Source organism: Eptesicus fuscus, chromosome 14 (genome assembly GCF_027574615.1).
Source record: "Eptesicus fuscus isolate TK198812 chromosome 14, DD_ASM_mEF_20220401, whole genome shotgun sequence".
NCBI lineage: Eukaryota > Metazoa > Chordata > Mammalia > Chiroptera > Vespertilionidae > Eptesicus > Eptesicus fuscus.
Genome location: NC_072486.1, coordinates 20,006,290 through 20,023,239, shown reverse-complemented (window position 1 = coordinate 20,023,239; position 16,950 = coordinate 20,006,290).

Sequence of the window (16,950 nt, the reverse complement as noted above, 5' to 3'; positions counted from 1 at the left end):
AGTAAATAGACAGTCAATGCAAGTAGCTTGAGCTTCTGGTCGGGATCAATCTCAGGTACAAAAACAACTCAGCAGATTCCTCCCTGTGCTAGTGTCTAGAATCTATTTTATCCAAAAAAAAAAATTTTTAAGTGGATATGGAGGAACTCATTCAACTATGAAAATTCTAAATAAATTACAGGTTTTTCTTCTACTTGAGCTTGTGATAGTCTTAAATTTACTTATTATGGATTTACATAAAGACAGTAGTATTTTTTATGCCAAAATTTGTGGCTTAATCTAAAGTCTACAAAAGAATGTAAAAATCATTGCAGAAGAAAAAGCTAGAGTGTTACTCCTAAATTATTTTAAAATAGCCATTACAATATGACTGCATTTTACAAGATTCCATTTTCCTACAGTATTTTGGGGGACTCAGTTATTGACATAGTTTATTCATTCATAATTGCAACTTGAGGAACCTTATCTACACTAATAAAAGAGAAACATGCAAATTGACTGCACCTCCACTACACCCACAAACCACGCCCACCAGCCAATCAGGAGCGAGTATGCAAATTAACCCAACCAAGATGGCGGCAGCCACAGAGCTGGAATGAGCAGGAGGCTTGGGTTGCCCCTGGCGATGGAGGAAGCCAAGCTTCCTGCCCTCCCTGGCTGGCCCTGGCCTCTGCTCAAGGCTACAAAGTTTCAATTATAGAAGATAAATAAATTCCAGATACTTGCTTCCAGCCGCCTGGCCTTCTGCTCAAGGAGGCACTGAAAAAAAAAAAGAAAAAGAAGAAAAGAGGGGCTGGGAGCTTGGGTCGCCGGGGAGTGATCAGGCCAGGATTGGACAGCAGTTGTGGATGATCAGGCTTGTGGGGGGAGGGGCTGTTGGGAGTAAGCAGACCAGCAGGGGGGCCAGTTAGGGGTGAGCAGGCCATCAGTGGGGGTCAGTTGGAGGTGATCAGGACAGTGGGGGGGGGCAGTTGGGGGTGAGCAGGCCAGTGGGGAGGGAAGGTAGGGGTGAGCAGGCCAGCAAGGGGGCCAGCTAGGGGTGAGTGGGCTGGCATGGGGGGAAGTTGGGGGTGATCAGGCTGGCAGGGGGTCATTTGGGGGCAAGCAGGCCAGCAGCGGGGGGCAGTTGGGGGCAAGCAGGCCGGCAGGCAGAGTGGTTAGGGGCAATCAGGCAGGCAGGCAGGCAGGTGAGCGGCTGGAGCCAGCAGTCCCGGGTTGTGAAAGGGATGTCCGACTGCTGGTTTAGCCCGATCCCTGTAAACCAGCAGTAGGACATCCTTCAAGGGGTCTCAGATTGGAGAGGGTGCAGGCCGGGTGAGGAACCCCCACGCCCCATGCACGAATTTCATGCACCGGGACACTAGTCAATTATATCTTCCCAACTAAGGTGAGAAAAATGAACTGAGACAGATGAAGTGACTTGCTCAATTTGTGGCTAAGCCACTAGATTAAGACCTAGTAATTCCCTTTCCAGTTTTCTCTGATTCTCCCAGAGGTGACGAAAGCCCATCTTAAAATTCTAGCTAATATCCCTTCTTTTAAGCAACAAGCAAGCTAAAACATTAATAAAAATAAAGCTTTTGATGAGAACCAGATCAATTTCTTGGGTTTATTAATATCACAGAAACACAAAGGGATTAAAAATATATATTAGTTTGGATATGTATATAATTATATGGATATTTATCTATATATTATAGATATGTGAATAGCAAATACATTGTGCAGATTCAAATATTTTTATCTGTTGAGCATTTAGTAATAATTCTTCAAGGCTAAGTATTGATTTAAAAAGAATAAATGATTCTCATCTTCAGTAAATCACACTGTCATAGCAAATAGATCTAGATAAAGAAACCAAATTCTCTTAATGTCTCAATGTGTAAAATGAAGCATGGCCTTAGGAATCATCACTTCACATTTTAGAAAATATAATTTTTACTTCTTGAATGTATTTGGATAGTAAAATCATGTAATTATAAAGTGTGAATGTGTATGTGAAGACATCAGTGAGAACACAGAATCTCTCAGAAATTTCACCAAGAGTGAGATTGTAGATAAAATACAAGGAATTTTTATGCTGGTGTGAAAAAGCTGACTAAAATATTTACGTGTTAATATCCCATTGCAAAGATCACTGTTAGCTCATTGGCCTTAAATTATTCACTAGGTTCAATGGTTATTATTTTTGGCTGCTGCAGTCAGACCTTATAAATACATTTCTAAGGTCACACACTCTACTTTTCATCTAAATCTTTCTCCTCCTTTTCTCTTTTAAAGCTAAACATTAAATGAAATTACCTGACATTCAACCTTAGTGAGTCAAACACTTTTTAGACCACAAATGAAACTACAACGATATTATTCTTTATATTATTCAAAGCATGATTCAGAAGTCAGGAAATAGGGGATTTTAGTATCAACTTTAATAAATATTATTTTTCAATGGCAATCACAACAGTACCTTTTTTGTTTGAGAACAAAAATTATCATATTGAAATGTAAGTTTCAAATAGATTTTTTAGATTACTCAGTGTTCACAATCTTCAACAGAAAGTTTATCTTTCTAATTAACAGATATATTAAGGAATTCAGTCCATTTAAAAAACACACACAAATGATTCTAATCTTCAGTAACTCACACTGTCCTACATGTAAAATGAAACATGGCCTTAGGAATCAGATATATGAAGGAATTCAGTCCATGTTTCTTTTTTTTTTCTTTTTTTTTTTAAATATATTTTATTGATTTTTTTACAGAGAGGAAGAGAGAGGGATAGAGAGTCAGAAACATCGATGAGAGAGAAACATCGATCAGCTGCCTCTTGCACACCCCCTACTGGGGATGCGCCCGCAACCAAGGTACATGCCCTTGACCGGAATCAAACCCGGGACCTTCCAGTCCGCAGACCGACGCTCTATCCACTGAGCCAAACCGGTTTCGGCAAGTCCATGTTTCTTATACACTGACTGAGCTATGGTCAATAGTCCTCTGCAATGTGGGCATCTCACATCTCTGTACAACTAGAAGGACCCTTTTTCCTTTGCACCATTTAAATTTTACTTTGATCTTTTCCTGGTTTGAATTCAAAGCAATGTTCTCATTGTAGGGGTGCAGGGGCCTACCAAGCATTGTCTGATTCAGATTAAAGAGTCAGCATAGAATTCGGAAACGTGTGTCCCTATGACTTAAAAACAAGTTTAGGAATCCACAAGATGAAACTAAACTCTTGACCTGGAGTTGATCTTGGAAAATCAGTTTCCATTTATGTTTCAGTCAGATTTCCCATGACATCACATCACCTCACATCACCAACCACAAGGGAATTTGGCCCGTACCCAATGAACTGTACCTCAGCCTAGAAAAGTGCAATATACTGTTAGAGTCTTGTTGATTTGGACATTCTCTCTGAGTCGAATGCTGTGTCATTTTCCCCTGCTTCTCTATGTATCTAAATATTTCTGTCTGATTATAATAAACTTTCTTCCACGTTCAACCATCAATTTTTACCTAACCTTTAATTCATTAGACACATAAATATGACTGCCAGCTAGGTAGCAGACATAATATTAACTATGCTTCTAAAATCCTTTGCAGGCCCTAAAACTTCTAGAAATGTTTGTTCTCCGGTTCAATCCTGTTTCTCTTTTGAAGGCAAAGTTCTGCTCCACTGCCTGCAGCCAGACCTCATGTTGACTTCCTCCTCTCCTCTTATTCTCAACTCCCCATGGCCACCTTCTCAAACTTCTTTCTTGGTCCATGAGCCTCATTACCATTCTCTTCTTCGATTCTCTAAGGAGCAGTAAGACTCTGGCTGCCCAATAGATAGGCTTCTTTTTAAGTCACAACGTTAAAAGAATGAACACTTGGTGGATGAGAAAATCAAATCCTCAAGGAGACTTTATTAATGTGCTTTGGGAAGTGCGGGGACACCAGCATCTCCACGGGTGACAGTGGTGGAGTGTCTAGAAGGCAAAGTACTATTTTAATGTGTTCCTTCATTGAAGAGCCATACAGGGAGAGGCAAGATTAAATAGAATCTGGAAATCTAAACACAGGATGACAAAAGAGGGAGAATATGGGAATAAATTTTAAAAGTAATTATGGAGTACCTATTGGAGATATAGAATGAAATAGCCAGGGGACATAACTTGGGTGTCAGAAAATGCTTGCTGAATTCTTGATCTTAAAACTAAAATTCTATGTCAACATACAGTCATTTGTAAAAGCATTGCAGTGGATGAATTGATGTCTATGTATAGATTTTCACCAGTTCATACATACCTTGGATAAAATATCCCTTAATTATATCTAACTACATTTACTCTGATTGATGATTTCCAAATAGCCACATAATTATTAATTATCCCCTAAGATATCATGAAACTGGAGAGCAGACACCTTAGAATACACACAAATATCCTAGCTCCTAGAATTATATATTTATGTAGCCAATAAATTAAGCAGCCAGCATGGTTCACCTTCACTATTTGCAATCCCTAATTTCACTATTGAGTACTCTATTACCATAGGGACTGAGCAAACTCTGGTACCAAACCACCTGAGTTATTCTTGTTTTAGCACCTAAATACTGTATGCTTCTAGGCAAGTTACTTGACCTTTCTTCCTTTCCGTTACCTCAACTGGGAAGGGGTGTAAACTATTACTTTGATCTTTGGGTTGTTATGAGGATTAATAAATGACTTGTTTAAAAATATTCCTGTATATAACATTCGATCTTTTTTTGTTTAACTGATCACAAATATCTATTTACAAGTCTATCTCTACAAATTCCAAATTCTCTACAGGAATTTTGGTCTAATCCCAGATACTTCTTACATTTGTGTAGACTTTAGACAGGTTATTTATCCTCTTTCCTTTGGCTTACTCGTTTATGTAACAGGGATAATAAACAGTATTTCACCTATAGGATTGTGAGAATCAGATGAACTAACATCTAAAACACTTAGAGTATCTCATATATAAGCATTCAATCAATATTAGGTATTTTATTATTGTTACTATATGTCAAGTGTCTATCAGAGGACAGGGTCCATAGTTCATGGTTTATACATGTAAATTACTTTCTCCATCTTCTCCCAAGTGTACTAATTATTTTTGGTCAATGTATATGAATCTAGACTTCTATGCTTTTTTTTTAAGTAACAATCTTTGACTTCTTATACCCACATTAACTTTCTCTTTTCAGTCAAAATTTCCTTATAAAGCAAGATATAGTGGAAAACTTAACCAGAGTAAACAAAACATCTCAACATATTCATTTCACATGAGTTCTACATAGTCAGTTTTCTGTTCATGTAATTTCTAACATTTGTCTATACTAATAATATGAATAACAATAATAATGTCAAAAATATATGATTCTGTGTAACACATTAATGGAGGATAAATGTATATACTTAATTTTAGATTATAAACTTGGATATTTATCTGAGAATTACATGTGGCTCTCACACATTGGACATTTTCTCCCTGATACAGACTAGAGAAGTATAGGACAAAAATGAACAAAGTGAAAATAATCATTTGGTACCAATCTAAGCTCATTAACCATATGTTTTTCTAACTGGCGTGTTTTTTTACAATTAGGTTATGTTATATTTTATGTAAACAACTTTGTGGATCTGCACATCTAGGACTCAGTTTTATAGGTCAATGAAAATATATCAGATGGCAATAGATCAATTCTAGGCAAGCTTCCTGCTGACAAATTTTACTATACCTCCAAGTTGTTCTTTGACATTTTATTTTCCTGCTTTTATATATATTTTTTTAAATTCCATATGTATTTTTCAATGCCAGTAAATTAGTTTACCATCCTTTTCTGCCAAACTCTAGCTGAATTTCAGCAAGGCAGAGAGACATTGGGTAAGTATTGTATCTTTCATTTGGAAAGAGTCAGGAATACAGTAAACTCACATACATTCCTCAGCATATTCTCCATCACTAGCCTGAAATAACATCTTCTGAGGCAGCATAGCCATTCTCTTCATTAATCTTGCCAAATTTGAGTTCTTAGGAATACAGTAAAGTTCACGGTGAGTGCTATTAAAAGAAAATTAATATCATCACAGACATAATGTCATACAAAATTACCCAGCTCCTAGTATATGTTAGTTCCTCAGTATGTGCAAAGAAAAAAAAGACAGCTTTTTTTTTTTTGAGAACTGAAAATAAAAATACTTAATCTCTGTTAAATTTCTACTGTAAAACTGATAACTTTATTCACTTTCAAAGAATAGGCCATCAAACACTTTGCATCTAAATATCCATTGGCTTACTTAATACAAAATATTGGAGAACAGAATTGAAAGACCACATTTATATTGTCCAGGTAATTTAAGCAATACTTTTTTCTTAAGTTAGGACAGAATTTCCACTAAGCAAAAGCTTATTTTCTACTCAGATTTGAAAGGTCTGACTTTAGAATATAAATGGAAAACTACGATTTGGAAAATCCTGTGACTCAGCTCTAAGACACTTTGGCACACAGGAGCCAGGGAGTGTCATTTTGAATGTGTAAGTGGCATGATAAACCTCCCACTCTTCTAAGAATAGAGCTATCACTGGACCCTGTTATCTCACCACCCCAAGGTACAATATGATAATGATACCACTTAACATCAGTGCTGAAGGGGGGGTGGGAGGAAAAGCTGCAAGCATTTTAACTAGAAAGAATATCAAATTGAAATATTAATTTACTGATTAATATAACATTAGCTGACCTATTTTCTGCAGCTTGTTAAACAACAAAGACTTGTGAAGCTAAATAACTGCCTAAAAGATAAATGTTTTAAGAATTCCCAGGGAGATGTTTAGCTCTTTTTTTTTTTTTAAACATCATTAAAGATATGCCTTGCATATATCAGGCAGTTTTATGCTTTCTGTGCTGAAACATCCTGTTTACATTTATTAATGTGGTCTAAAGAATTGGGTTTGCTTAAGAGTTCCCCCCTTCCCTCAAAACTAAGACCAATAGGGTCAGTTTTCTTACCCTTAGTGACTATAGAATTTACAAGGATGCAAATTCTTGTAAGAAAGTGAATCAGGTCACTCTCAGGAATTTATTTTCTTAAACTATTCATAAATTGAGGTAATATTGATTTTAAAAATAGAAAACAGCAAGTTGCTGCCACATGCTTATAGCCCAAGGGCCTCAGAAATTCAAGCTGATCTTCCTTCAAAGAAGTGTACTAAAATGGAAGAGAAATGGCTTTTCTGCTGAGAGAAAGAGGGGGAGTACCTAGTACAACTTGGTTGCTAATACCACGCACTGATAAACTGTGCTTTTCATCGTAAAGTTAAAGATTTTTGAACAAAGTTCTGTCTCGAATTCCAAAAATGCTAGCAGTTTTATCAATCAAGAAATTATATAAAACTCACTTTGAGCCCTGGCTGGTGTTGCTCGGTTGGTTGAATGTTGTCCCCATGCACTGAAAAGTCGCCAGTTCAATTCCCCATCAGGACACATACTTAGGTTTTGAGTTCGATCCCTGGTTGGGCATGTGCAGGATGCAACTGATCACTGTTTCACTCTCACACCAATGTTTCTCTCTCTCTCCCCAATTAACTTTAAAAAACATTAAAAACTCACTTTGGTTTGGTGAATTCTGATGCATGATCTGAAGAAAACTGAATGGTTTTCTTAGGTTAATCCAATGGTGATCCATGGGAGATGTAAATGGTGATGATGGGTATAGTTAATAAAGTATAGTTGCTAAAGGTTTGATAAGGAGATGAAGTAAGGTTTCCCATGTAATAGGTTGTTAAGACTAATGGAAAGTACAGGTCTAAGTGATCTTAACTCTTTAGAATATATTGTTGATTAATTACTCATTAATATAATTTAGAAGAGAATGTTGACTTTTGCTTAACATTTTTATTGAGACTACATGCTTTAACATAAAAATTTATACGTGTTTGGGTTTTTAAAGCCCAAATATGACCTCCTGGGTTAATGAAGGCTATGAGTCCATCCCTACATTTTAGTAACTACATTAAGTCACAAAACCTACAGTTGTAATTTTCCTCTCTTTTTTCATTCGGTCTTTCTAAGTTTCAGTTCTGTAATGTATGTTTTGAAGCAAAACTTTTTTCTCAACTTCTAGAACAGTTTGTTGCCTTTTAAGTAAACATTTCATTTAATTTCAATGCCTTTGTTCTTTTGGCCCAGTTAATAGAATATCCCTGGAATCCCTCTGAGATGCCAGGTTTTGTGTCAACTGCTAAGCTTTTCTTCAAAAGGAACCTCCCTTTGTAAATTCATTTTATGCGTCTCTCTCTCTCTCTCTCTCTCTCTCTCTCTCTCTTCTCTCTCTCTGTCTCTCACATGCACACACATATTTTGAAAATTTATTAGAATAGGTACCTATTATGTACAGTGTATGTTCACTTATACTACTGTTCGAAATGATACATGTTTAATAAATTTAGTATTTGCTGATTTTCCAGGTGTGTACTCTCATCAAGGCTGATTTCCAGCTACTGAGGTGACCTCACTTAATGTGGGTATGAGATGAGATGGACATAATTGGCTCATGTGAACTGGTAGAAGTTGGATGACTGTTCATTTACCTAGGTCTCCTAAGGGTTTCCATGCAACTGGTAACCTTAAGAAATATGTTACCCCATGCCGAAGCCGGTTTGGCTCAGTGGATAGAGCGTCAGCCTGCGGACTGAAAGGTCCTGGGTTCGATTCCGGTCAAGGGCATGTATCTTGGTTGTGGGCACATCCCCAGTGGGGGGTGTGCAGGAGGCAGCTGATCGATGTTTCTAACTCTTTATCTCTCTCCTTTCTCTCTGTAAAAAATCAATAAAATATATATATTTTTAAAAAAAGAAATATGTTACTCCCTCCTGCCCCCCATCCACCAACCAGGAGTAGGCTTGTTTACTGCAAAATAAAAAAAAGATAGATTCCCCAAGCTCAGGCACCCTGAGCTGTGACAAAAATCAAATGTGTGTATAGCCTTCTTCTGGGCTCTTTTATGTCACACATTTAGGACTTGGGGATGAGAGAAATAAATGCAGACATGCTGGTGTTCATGCTGACTTCTGTGCCATGAGTAATAAATTTTTTTTGTATCTTACCCAGAAGTCTCTTGTCTTCTGCCAGTATGCATGAAATAGTTATAGACTAACTTCGTATCTCATAAGTGGGGTAAAATTCAATTCCGTACCTGATGGACATTCTATATGATGAAATGGATGGGAACACACATAGTGAAAATAGTCTCTTTATAATTTGGCAATAAATAGGAATTTATTTTCATTGATCACAACTAATAGAAATGTTTTAAATAATTTTATCAGTAAAAAAAATATTAAGTTTCAAATTCTAATGCTAAATTTTTCACTTTCAAGCATTCATTTACTGAATTCCATTGGATTTTTTAAACACTTCTTTAAGCTGCTTTATATCAACATGATGTATTTTTATAAAATTTAGCATCTTCCAACACTGATACAGAAAGTATTCAATTGTATGTTTCAGTTTTAAGTCATACAATTGACCATCAAAACTTCAAGTCCTTATTCTGTTAAATATATCTGGATATATTTCTACTACGTTGAGGGTTCCCACCTATAATCTCCAGAGTCATATTTGTAACACTAATAATTTGCTGGCAGTATTAAGCTATTGTAGGTAATGTTATAATAAATTCTGGTTTAAATTTCCTTAACAAACAAATATATATGCAAGATAGCAAGGACGGTGAGATTAAGTTGATGCCAGAGAGAGGGACCTTTCTTCCGTGCTATTCCCAGGCTTTGAGGCACACCTAAGTACAACATTTCTTCCTTGGCTTCCCCTCTTTTTCCTTTCCTTCAGATTTTCTTTCTCAACACATTATGTGACAGATTTGAGGTTTGAGATTTGGTTATTACTAAATGTTTTTAATCACTACATACCCGAGTGTAAAATAAGATATCTTTGTTAAATTTTCGATCAATAGTACAATTTGAAAAATAGTTCCTTAAAGACATTAATAAGCTACTGTTTCTTTATTAGAATGTTATGTAGATTATTAGAATATCAAGATCTTGATAAAACAGTGGAAAATAGATACCTAATAAGCAATAAAAACTGTTCACATATTAAATTCTAAATACTACTCAATTCAAACTAACAAAAACTGTTGTTAATCAAGTAATGTTAGTTCATGATACTGTGAAAAACCTTCATTTATCTCATATTACCAGATGTAAATAAAACTAATTATATTAAAATAATATAATTTAAAATAGTTATAGATATTAGAATCATTTCTGGTTTCCTTCATATGTCTATTATCATGATCAAACCTAACAATGCCATTTTAAGTGACATTATACCAAATAAGAAATATGAGATGAACAAAAATAAAGTGTGAATTTAAAGATAAATGTTCTATTTTTAACTCCTTGATGAGTTCACAGTAAGTAACTTCTTCATTCTGTTTCTTGTTTGACAACATCCTTCTCACCCACACTCAAAACCTACTTGAGTTTCATCCTACTGCTATGAAAACATCTTGTGGTATTCTAATAGGGCCATGCCCTGTACCCATTAGAGATAGTATATAGAGAAATGATGCCAAAAATGTGCCATATAAAACTCTAATATTTATTTCAGTTGCTCATAATGCATATGAAAAATGCTAGCTCTTAGTGTCCTTTTTATCAGGGTCTTTGTCCTAATATTCACTCTTAAGGCTAATTCACTCTCCTTTTTTTAACTCTGTCCAGCTCTATTTGAATCACACTCCCTCATGCCTTAATGGCAGTTAGCCTGCTGATATCAAATACCCTTAGAATCCATACACAAGATGGGATCTGCCATGGAGAGAATTTTTGTACCTGGATTTTAGGAATAAACTATATGCCAGAAATGAATTTTGAAGAGATTATTCAAAAGGGGAAATACAGATTTATGAATTACTTCTAGCATTTAAACATCATTGTAGGTATTTAAACATGTCAATTTTAAGATACTTCTCATACTACATTGGAAGACTACCTGGTACATTTATGGCAAAGTGTAGCCCTAAGAGAAAATCTTCACTAACTGAAAGTATCTACATTGTACCTTTTTACTTGCCTTTTTATCTTCTGGACAAAAACACCATTTATTCCCCTTTTAAACCTAGAGTTATTGTTTTATCAGTGTAGTCTTGCCTAAAATTCCACATACATGTTTTAAATTTAATATAATTTTTATAATGTATGAAGGAGAAATCCTATATTTTTATTAGCATCCTGCTAATTAAGGTTCTCATCTCCATATGTGTTTTACGTTGCCTTTCTGGAAGAATATCTGAAGATGTACGTCCACACTCATTTCAGCAGCTAAACAGCTCTGTTCTCTTGTTATTTAATTTAAAAATAGCCTTTCAGTTTCAAAAGTGGAAAGACTTTTAACATTCAAATTTTTTTTTTTAAAAAAAGAGCACTTTTTATGAGTACTCTACTTGAGACTGCCTCTATAGCAAATTTATTTTACCTTTTCTAAACCAGTACATCAAAGACAAACATTAGGAACTAGAGACTCAAGTCTACTTACTTCATATGGGTTAGCGAAGTTCAGGGTTTATCACCTACGTTTTGATCTAAAAATAAAATAGAATCCACACAGCTCAATGGGTTTTTCACATATAAAGACTGAAACTGAAGGGGAGAACAAGAGATGTGACATTTTTTTCTGGTAATTTCTTTATAAAACCCAAATGGGAGGAAAAATTTATCCAACATAAGGTATTTCAAGCAATAATACATGAAAAAGATCTTAAGAGAACCAGGAAATAGGCAGAGAAACCTTCCTGGCTATCAGTCATTTTTTATTGAGCTTTGTATGAAAATAAAATAGAATTAATGCACCTGCTTATCAACAGAAAAGAGAGCATTTGTAAAAAGAACAATGAGCAAAAATCAAGATTTTTCAGAACTTCTTTCTCTTATGCAAGCTGGGATGCCACCTTCACCCTGCTTTTTGTTGTTATTGTTCCTCCTCCTCCCCCCTCTACTTGTTCTCTTCCTCCACTTCTTCCCCATTTCTTCTCTTCTTCTTTAAAGCCTATAGCTTTTGCAAATATAATTTAGATGTACAATAATAAAGTACTACTATTTTAAGTTCTGCTCACCACTTGCCTATTTTGCCTCTATCAACATAACAATTTTGTTTCATAATTTTCCTGCTAGAACGTTAAAGGAGAGCCTAAGATTCTAAAAATATTTGAGAAACATTTTAAAATCATCTTAAGAACCAATTTTATGACATATGACAAAAAACAGTTGTGTGTCTATTTTAAGTGTTCTGGATATTATAAATGGGTACACACAAAAAAATCCTCATTCAAAAGACAAACTGTTGAACTCCTGGAACAATGCTTTATTGAGGTGATCTTTTATGTTCTTTGTTGATATTGTGAATCACATTAGTTGTTTAATGTTAAATCAAATTTGCTTTCCTAGCAAAAAACTCACTTGGCCATGATACATAATCCATTTTCTATAATGTGGAATTTGACTTGTTAAAATTTTGTGTAGAGTTATGCCATCTATGTTCAGAAAGTTATTAGCCTGTGGTTTTCTTTTCTTGTAATGTCTCTGTCAAGTTTTGATATCAGGATAATGCTAGCCTCATAGAATAAGTTAGTAAATAATTCTTTCTAGTTTTCTAGAAGATTTTGTACAAATTTAGTGTCATTTCTTTTTTAAATGTTTAGTAGAACTTGTCAATTTAGCCATCTGGGCCTAGAATTGTCTTTGTGGAAACGTTTTTAACCATAAATATAAACTCTGTAATAGTTTGGTTGATTTTTACCATTTCTTTTCTGCATTCTATTTCATTAATATTTGCCCAAATAATTACTTTCTTTGCTCTCTTTACTTTGGGTTTGATTTGTTCTTTTTTTAGTTTTTAGAAATGGAAGCTGGGGTTATTAATTGGAGATCTTCCTTTCTTTTTCAAATATTGGCATTAAGTGCTTTAAATTTTCCTATGTGTTGCTTTTGATGTGTTATGATTTCATTTTCATTTATTTAAAAATGCTTTCTAATTTTACTTTTTATTTTTCTCTTTAACTTAGAGGCTATTTAGAAGTGTATTTAGTTTCCAATATTTGGGACTTTCCATTATTTATATGTTCTCATTTTCATTTATAATTTAATTTTATTGTGACTGAAAAACCTACTTTGTATAATTTGATTGTTTTGACATATGAGACCATGGCTTAGAATAGAGTTTACCTTGGTAAGAATAGAGACCAGAGCTTAGAATAGAGTATATCTTGATAAGATATTCTCACAGATTTTTATGGTCAACTACTATCATTTGTGAAAGAGATTCTCAAAATATAATTGTGAATTTGCTATTATAGTTAGATCAGTTTTTGTTTGATGTATTTTGAAGCACTTTTGTTAGATGCATTAGCACTTAGGTTTTTTCCCCCTTTGATTAATATTCAAATTAATCCTTTATCAATATGAAATGACCCTTTGATCCTGGCAATAATATTGTCTCTGAAATTGACTTTCTCAGACACTATTATTGTCACCTTAGGTTTCTTTATATTAGTGTTAGCTTGGTATTTATATTTCCACCATTTTATTTTTACTAGTAGCCTCTTTTTGTTTTATATGCATATTTTTTCTTTTTATGCAGGGCATAGTTGGGCACTGCTTTTTCATTCAATGTGAAAATTTAGACCATTTAGATTTAATGTGGTTTTTGACATTGTTAGCGTTGTCTGTTATTTTGTTCTTTGTTTTCTATTTGTTTCATCTGTTATTTGTTTTGTTTTGTTTTCATCTTTTTCTGAGTTTGGATTTCTTCTTTTTTTTCTCCTACTCTTGTTTATTGGCTATAGTTAATTCTTTTTATAGTTATTTTAGGATTATAGTAAATAACTTTAACTTATTATAGGCAAACCATTTAAACTCCTGAAGTCTTATTCTTCTAATAAATTCAATGAAGGCATGGGTTTTTCTCTTTTATGTCTTATGCAATAGTTGGCAAAATTACAATATTATAGAAGAAGGTCCTTTTATACATTAAAAAAATGTTTTACATATATGTGATATGATTCTCAATCTTAGCCAGGTCGTTGTTTTGTTAAGGTTTATTGCTGTTTTTTAATTCTACTTTACTATATGTTCCACTTTTCCCAAGTGAGCCATTTCTGCATGCAAAGTTATAAAGTAAGGTACTTAATATTTATAGGTTTTGAAAACCTTACCCAACTATGAAAAATTTAAAAGTTAATAGAAAAGTTGACTTTTAAAAAAAATCTAGAACAAAGTGGAAAAATTATAATATCCTTATGGTAATTTATAAAAATAAGTTCCTGACATTACATGTTACTATAATAACTACATAATATGTTCAGATATTAGGCATATAATATATCCACATGTTGGAATATTTAAGTTCATTATGCCCATGATACCAAATAATGTTTATATATGGTAGAAAGACTCTGTGTTTTACAGTGGTCAAGATATTTATGCTCCAAGGGACTTAAGTTCTAGAAGTATAATGACACAACCACAAGAGCACATGCTTATTCGAAATATAGTCCCACTTGAATTAGGAATACTTCACAGTTAACTACAGCCAGACTAAATAGCTGTGTAAATACCAGAAGCAAAGCTGCAGGTACAGCACTCCTTTAGACTGTCTATCAGAAATGGTAAATGTCATAGTGCATAATTTATCAATGCTAATAGCCTTCTGTACAGATCTGAGGGAATTAACCTATACAGCCAAACTATTTCTCACATTACAATATATAAAATGCACTTTTAATTAATAAATGGACAATCTATTGTTGTCATGGATGCAGCTGATCACTCTTTTTGTTTATCTTCTGTCTACAGTTTGGGTCTTTTAAATGTGTTTTCTGAACACTTGCACAGCTGAGTTTTGTACTTACTTCTTGGAACAGTTTCTGTAATTTGCGGCATATTCTCACAGCCTCTTTGGTATTTTTCCACAGCAGTATCAGTTTGAAAATAGTCCTGCATCTTGGTATTTCAAAATGGTATTCATTACTCTTGAGCTGACCTCACTGGCACTAACCTATCTGAAAGTCATAAAATTAGTATAATGCAGTTCCCATCAATATACTATGTCTATAAAGGCCCGAGTTAATAGTTTACATGTGCAAAAAATTTAAGTACAGTGGCTCACTCTACTCATGAAAAATGAAGCAAGCAAGTAGAACAGGAAAGCAGTTTTATATAAATGTTACAAAAGCATCTAATATATTACTTAAACTATTAAGGTAACTACTGAATTAAATTGTGTATTTACATTTGGCATCAAATCAAATTTAGTAAATTTAATGATACTGACTAATTGCCACATCCAGTTTTACAAATAGGATATGTGTTTTCTAGAAGTTTGATTTAAAAAGATAAACAATTACATTAGAAAATAAATTATTTTGAAGTCATTAATGGTTTCAGTATTTTCTTCTTGGACAGTCACACATATTCTTATCTGAAAATAAAGAAATGAGTTGAAATAAATAAAAGAACACCTAATATGAGTATTTTATATTCCTAATATTCTCTGAAACATGTTTTGACTCAGCATTTATGTACTTATGGAAAAATGATCTTAAACATTTTATCTCATGTCGAACTTAAGTTTTAGTAAACACTAGATAATGAAATGGCAAGACTCTTTCACCCATAAATAATTTCATTATAATAATCACTTACCTCATAAAGATATTATTCCTTTTCATGATGCCCTATCATGTTTTTATATGTTAATACTCCAATTTTCATATCCAAATACCAAGGAAGACAGAACGTCTTACAATGATCTCCCTTTTCCAGATTAATGCACCTGAATGACATTTTTCCTTATTTAATATCCCTTACTCATTTCCTCTCCCGTTATAGGGATAGCACAGCTGTTTATCTGGCAATTATCTTTGAATCTATTAGTGAAAATGTCTAAATTAATCAGACAAAGACAAGTGCATCACGGAATGCTTGTGCTACAAATACAGGACCTCATATTCTTTCTGTCATTTTCACTGGTTCCACATGGCAGCGTTGCTTTCTTGATTCTGTAAACCGTAAATTTGTTTCAAGTAGAGAAAATGCATACAGATTTATTAGGGTCTAGTATTTAGTTCTGGTAAGCATATAATTTACCCTAACAGTTCAAGTATTCTTAATTTCATATACATAAGACTTCTAAACAGTCAATAAGAAGGTGTATCTGAGAATTGTGGGCAATGAACATGCATGATTGACTTAAGTAACATATCCAAAAGTTTGACAGATTCACTATTTGGTTCAATGTTAATGTTAAATAAGTTTTATTAAGTTTAATAAACATTTACTGTTGGTTATTTAATATATGTGCCATGGGCAGTCTAAAGATGAGGGAGGAAGATCAAGCATGTACACTGGCAATTAGAGAATGAAATAAAAAGTGGAATGCAGAATGTCCTAGAGCCGTGGTCGGCAAACTGCGGCTCGCGAGCCACTTGCGACTCTTTGGCCCCTTGAGTGTGGCTCTTCCACAAAATACCACGGCCTGGGTGAGTCTATTTTGAAGAAGTGGCATTAGAAAAAGTTTAAGTTTAAGAAACTTGACTCTCAAAAGAAATTTCAATCCTTGTACTGTTGATATTTGGCTCTGTTGACTGATGAGTTTGCCAACCACTGTGACCTAGAACATAGGGGTACACCAGGTTGTGTCTCTAATCCATTCATTCAAGTAAGGAACATTAGAATTTACAAGATGAAACTTATTTGGCATAGTTTTAAAAAAGAAAATTTAACCTCAGGGAGTTCAGAGTCTGCTAGGGATGTCAGGTATATAAGGTAGAAATTGTAAATACAAGTATAAGTGATATTGTTGTGACAATCAAAGTGCTATGGGAGCACAAACTGAGGAACGCTTATCAATGCCAGGTCAAGACTGG